The sequence below is a fragment of the Castor canadensis genome, chromosome 6 (assembly GCF_047511655.1).
Source record: "Castor canadensis chromosome 6, mCasCan1.hap1v2, whole genome shotgun sequence".
NCBI lineage: Eukaryota > Metazoa > Chordata > Mammalia > Rodentia > Castoridae > Castor > Castor canadensis.
In genome coordinates this window covers 131,463,233-131,470,072 of record NC_133391.1, presented here as the reverse complement: position 1 = coordinate 131,470,072, position 6,840 = coordinate 131,463,233, and positions in this window count along the sequence as shown.

Genomic DNA, 6,840 nt, shown 5'->3' with positions numbered 1-6,840 from the left:
ATAAGATATCTTTTATAAAAAATTCTTCTAAGCCTCCATTTCCAAATCTGCTAAATGGGAACAATTATTTCTATCTCCAAGAGCTGTGGGAGAATTAAATGGGCTGACAGTCTTCGAAATGCCCAAAACACAGTGCTAGTTGAATTTAAATCCTATGCTATTCATTCTCAAGAGAGAGTTTACTCCTACTGTTAGGCTTTCCACCAATAATTGTAATATATTTACCTGGTTCTCTGCATTATCCCTTCAAAATAATCCACTCACTTTTGGCAAGTACAGCACCAAGCAAAAATAAAAAGGAGATTAAATATTGCAGTGGCAATTAAAAGGATTTAAATCTTCTCTAAGATATTAATAAACTCACTATAAGCAGCCAAGGCTCCTGGATATACATTGGAAGGGGGAAAGCAAATTGAATAGTAACTTCTCCAGGAAGAGTGACTGTGGACTTCCACTATGAATCCATCCTCCCACCAAGAATGACCTCTTGACAGTTAGTTACCTAGGTTAACGCCATTGCCATCTTAATTACATTAGTAAGAAAAATTATACATATTTTAGATCCTTTCCTTCAAGTAAAATGAAAATAACATCCAAGGGAAACAGAAGAGATGCAAGTGAAGGGACCCACACTCTGCTGAGTTAGAAGGGTTCACTCTAAACAGGTGTCAGCCATGCAGGAGCCTGATGCCCCTTCTCTTGCAGAGAAGATGAGATCAGCCATTAACACATGAATAGAAGAGCTGGGGTTGCAGCTGATACCACACTGAGGAGTCCTGTCCCAGTCAACAAGCCTGCAGAGCAGTTGGAGAATAGAAAATGTGAATGTCTTGTGATTCCTTGACCATCAGTTTCAAGTCTAAATACTAGTGTATGTTTCCAGAAGAAAAGGATTACCTATAGAAAAGGATGGCAATTTAAAAAATAAGCCTAAAATTGCTTTTATATTTCAGGAGGTTTTGATTTCCAATGATAGTCCAATGTAATTTTCATCCCAGAACATTATAATATTTGTAAAATTTGAAAAACAAAATCTTCCTCAGAGTAGGTACAATCCATTTTGTCAATCTGTTGACAATGTTCTATTGAAAGAAGTGAATTTTTAAAACAAATGCTCAGAACCTCTGAGATATCAAAGTAATTTAAAGTAATATGAAATGATCACCTCCATGTCTTACTCTGCTTGTACCATGTTCTTGTTTTACCTTAAAACGAGTTAGTGTTCCAAAGTTTTCATGTATGTGAGTGGACTGTAACATTACTCAGGGATTGTACACTAATCTATTTAGTAGTAAAGAAGATAGTCTTGTGACTTTATCAGCATTTGAACACTTGTCAAAGAAAAGCTGTTCTTTTTTTCTTCCCCTCTCTGGTATAGGATTCAGCTTGCTGTGTAGTCCACAAAATGAGGGGGAATAAATGCTCTGTTTAAGTTTCCATACTGCCATATTCTACTGCGGCATGCCCAGCAGATCCTCTGCCCCCAAATCACCTGGAGCAACAGATATACCTCACAACACACATGAGTGAAAGAAAGGGCTGTCTGCAAGAGAGTACCTGTGATTTAGAGTTGATGCTGCAAAGATCCCTTTACCTATTCATTTTAGAAATTATTTTCTTTGTGCTGGATGTGGTGGTCACACTCATAATTCCTGCACTTGCAAGGTTAAGGTAGACAGCGCTCATGTTCAAGGCCAACCTGTTCATTGTTGCAACAAAATACCTGAGATAACCAATCTAAGGCAGGAAAAGATTTATTTTGGTAATATCAGAAGTTTCAGTCTCTATTGGGACTTTCAGGTCTGTGGTATGGCAGAACAGTATATCATGGCAGGAGTGCATGGTGGAGAAGACCTGTTCACCTCATGGTGGCAAGGAAGTAAAGACAGGAAAGGCAAGGGTCCCAACAACCCCTTCAAGGACACGCCCTAACAACCTCCCAACTTCTTTCCAGTAGAACTCACCTCCTAAAGATTTCACCATCTCCCAGGCAGCACCACTGACTGGTGACTAAGCCTTTAACATATCAAGCTTTAGGGGACATTCACAATCCAAACTACAGAAGACCTCTTTTACTACTGAAATAAAATAAGGTAAGAATTATTATAATTTTACCATAAATATATCACAGAGGACTTTAAAAAAATAAAAAAAGAAAAAGAACCAGAGAGGTTATATCTTTGTATATAACTTTGAAATTGTTCCTTAAAAATAAGGAATCTGAATCATTTATTACTTGAATACTGGGGATCCTGACATAAAATATGAGATCAACATGAGTATCTAAAAATAAATAACAAAACCAAACCGAGATTTGCTAATGTGAAATCAAGACCAATAAACAAAGCATGTCTGAGACTAAATTTTTTAGAAGCTTATATGTACCAGCAAAAGAGAACCTGGAATTGTGTGTCTCAGAAAGTCATATGCCAGAGTTAACTCTGTCTATTTGGATATGCTGGATGTTTTTAAATTTTCATATGTATAATTTTTATTTATGATAAACTATTTAAAATAATGAAAAAATAAATGTCATTAGTAACGATCCATAGATTTAGGACAATTGAGTTTTAAATGCACAGTTCTAATTCCTACTATGGTTGATCAGCCTATAATAACTCTGCATTATTTCAGCATAGGGAAAACATAGCATTTGTAGAGCCCTACTAAGTGTTTATGCACTTTTGATAATATCAACTTCATTTATTGTTTTCTGCTCACTCTCTTTGAGTTTCCTCAAATGCAGACATTGAAACAGAAATACTGACAGGGGAGTGGAGAAATGAGACAGGGGAGGTGACCAATAAAGGCTGTATTTTCAAGCTGGTTACCACTGTGAGTGATTGGAAATAAATCCTACTGGAAAAAAAAATCTGGAAACCATTGTAGGACACACCCCTAAATTAACTCACTGGCCAAGAGAGCCAGTTGGTCAATGTTTAACAACCAGCTCTGGGAGAGGGTGGGAGAGCTCTAATTTGTAGCATTTGCCAATTTTTGGGGTATAAATATGCCCAATCATTGCCAATTTCAAACTACCAGTGTGACATCACTGAACTTGGAGTTGGGAAAAAGCTTGCACTGTATGTTCTCCTAAGTTGATGCAAGCCATCTCCAAAGCACCACTGCAGCTGCCATCACTGGCTAAGGATTGCTCACAATCACTGGGTGGGGCTCACTTCCGGCCTGTCAAGTAGTCAGCAAAGCAAGCTTCAGAGGCCAGAGATATGGAGTGCAGCCATGGAAATCTAATTCTTGTGCACAACAGTAATAGTAAGGGAAAGAGGGAAAAGGTGAGACTGCAACTGTCACTATTAATTACCTCCTAGTCATTTAATGATGACTAAAGTGTGTATGGCTTCCCAAGGTCACACATGGAAGTCATGGAAGAGCTGAGATTCAAATATAGGCCTGACTGATACCAAAGCCCTTTGTCTTTTGTCATGCTCTTTCTGCCATAGTGTTGTCTCATAATGCAGAGAATAAAGACAATTATATTGTATTACTCAGGGTAGATTAAACTGCCATACCAAATAGATCTAAACATGTAATGACTCAAGACAATAGAATTTTATTCCTGGGAAGAAACTGAAGTTGTCTAGGGGGCTGTCCTCCACACAGACATTCAGGGACCCATGTTTTTTGTGACTCTGCTATTCCCAGGGCCATTGTAGCCATCTGTATCCAACTGTGCCATTTTGTTAAAGCCAGGACTCACATATCTAGCTGTAAGACATGCTGGGACACACACAGTCCCTGGCTAGGCAGATGCTTCCCAGTTACCACTACCTGGTAATGGGTAAGAGAGCAAATTTTGTGGCAGTTAAGTGACTCTACCACACTTTTCCGTGGACTATTTAGGTAAGATACTATTTCTCATTGCTTTGTATAATGAATCTTAACACCTACGATGCATCAAACAAGGTAAGTTTTTATGTGTGCTCTGCAAAATTATTTTCAAATAGATTTGGTACAATTTGGAACTTTGGATTAAAGAAAATAATATAAAGTGTAATATCCCTTTCCCCAGTCAAGGGGGAATATTGGTGCAGGCCCTCATGGTATAATTTTCACTTGAGAAGTGTAAGGCATTAGGGAATAAGAGCTACACTAAGATAAGAACTCTAAAATATTTTATGACTATTTTTATGTTCACTAAGAAAGTAGTAACTGTAGAAAAAATAGAAATGATACTTGCATTTATTAATAATAATAAATATACATTGCACTTTGAGGTTAAAAGAATGAGCTATAGAGCCAAAATACCTAAGTTCAAATCTTACCTCTGCCTGGCATAGTGGTACATGCCTGTAATCCCATCACTTAGGAGGCTGAGGCAGGAGTATCTTGAGTTCAAGACCAACCTGGGCTACATAGCAAGACTCTGTCTCAGAAAACAGGAGAAGGTGGAGGAAGAGGAGAAGGAGGAGGAGGAGGAGGGGGAGGAGGGGGAGGAGGGGGAGAAGGAGGAGGACAAGGAGGAAGCGATCTCACCTCCACTTCTTCATAGCTGAATACCTCTAGTTAAGTCACTGTGCCGCAGTTTCTTCATTTGTAAGAGATGTTTGCAGTGCCTACCTCAAATGTTCATTATGTAGACTAAGTAAGTTAATATACACGAAGCACTTATTACTATACTGGCACATAGTAAATACTCAATAAATATTTATAATTATATTTAATGATAATTTTTAGCACTTTTTGGTCTCTAGAAACTTGCAGGAGCTTCTCCCTACAACCTTTCAGGTTTATGTGTTGGTACACACCTGGACACTTTATAGCATTACGACCCTCAAACTACCTGGACCCCAAGCCACTTCTCAATGTTCCATCTCTGCCCTCCACCAACAGATGGCATAGAGGCCCCCAATGTGCAGTTTTAGGCCTGAGTTTATAAACTTTTCCATTATCTTCCTTAAACTTTCCCAAGATCATTGCAAAACTTTCTGCTCTTTTCCTGTCATTCTCTTCCCCTTTTTTCAATTCCCACTTATCTAATTATCCCCAATAAGAGACAATTAGATAACACATAGAAATAAATCCTAATTTGTTTTTCTAAAGCAAATACACATTTAAATTTATAAATGGATCAATATCATTTAAGGGAATTCCTTTTAGGGAAGAAATTTTATGTTTGAAGATCTAATCCTAAGAACTATTAGACAATTCAACTTATTTAGATAAATTTTATGAAAAGTTTGAAATTCACCCAGTTTGTATTTTAAATTAATTTTTACCTTTAAAAAATAATAGTTGAATCATTTTGAGTGATTTAACACAAATTATGTGAAATTTTTAATAACAACATAGTTTGTTGAAATGAAAGCTGGAAAAATAATTTCATTAAAAAAATTTGTGAATTACGTATGTCTTTATTCCTCATCTAAGCATTATCAGTCCATCAATGAAATATTCAGATACATGAAATGAAATACAATTATCTTTGATATTTTGTCATGTCAGTTATATAAAATCATAATTCTGCACATACTATTCAATTTTTTTCTTATAAAAAATGCACTGTTCAAGGTGGAATCCCAGGAAATGTATTTACTGTTGACTTACATTTTAACTTTTAATTAAAAGTGTTGTGTGGGCCTCCCTCTACTGCCACTCTGACTCTGACAATGTCAGGAATGGGGTTGGCCCAGTGTGGTAGGGGAGAGGGTTTGAGAGGTGGTGTGGATTTAAGAACACCTTTTCAGGAAAGAAAGGTTCCCCCAGGGGAAAGCACGGACAAAAGAGAGCATGTCGTGCTCCAACCCGGGAACAGATATTTGTGGCTGGAGCACAAGCCTCCGGGTCAGGATTAATGGTGGGTGGGAGCTGAACGGTTCATGGTGGAAGGAACAGGGAGTGGTGGACTGGGAGTTCCATGAGAGTGGAAGTCATATTCTTTAGTCTCTGTTTAATCTCTGGGTGTTCCTGAGTCTTGCATAATGCCCAGCACAGAGGAACCTAACACATTTCATGTTTGTTGAATGAAAGAATTTGTATTCTAGTCTATGTCCTGTGGAATTATTAAAGAGTTTAAGGACAGAGGACAGAAGCAGAATTGTAGGTGAGAAAGATAACTTTGACAATGACAACTAATGGTTGCCATGGTATTTGAAAGGTTAGACTATTAGAGGTAGAAATGCTAACTTAGTCCTATGTTACTAATTTATACCTACTGTACCTCTTTTGTTTCCTGACCATATGCATGTGAATATGTTTTCATATGCCAATCGGACCTCATCAGGCATTTGCAATCCATAAAACTCATAGATCTGAGTCACTACAATTCCAGGACTGTGTTGTCTAATAAACTAGCCATTGTATGTGACTTCAGAGCACTTGAAACATGGTGAGTCCAAATTAAGATGCTTCAGATGTTGTTCTATAAGTATAGTTTATAAAATACAGCAGATTTTTAAGATCTAGTGCAAAAAATGAAAATATCTCACTAGCAACATTGTATGTATTATATGGTTACATACTGAAATAATATTTGGTGTATAAAATATAGTATTGAAATTAATTTCATCTGTTTTTAAATGAGATCACTAGAAAATTTTAGATTATATATGCTTGCATTTGTGGTTTGCATTATATTTTATTGGACAGAATTTTCTAGTGGATGTAAATTTTGTGTATCTTCTTAAGAGCTTTAGCTCCAAAATAATGCAAATCAGTTGCAAAGTGAACATGTAACTGTTGAAAAGATGCAGAAATGGATGAAGGTAACAGAAGTGGTACTGAGGTACCCAGGTCACATGGAAAGCCTTCCTAATGCAGGATTTAGTAGCTGGACCAGTAAACCACAAAAGGAAAGGAAAACAGAAAAGGACTCTGATCCAA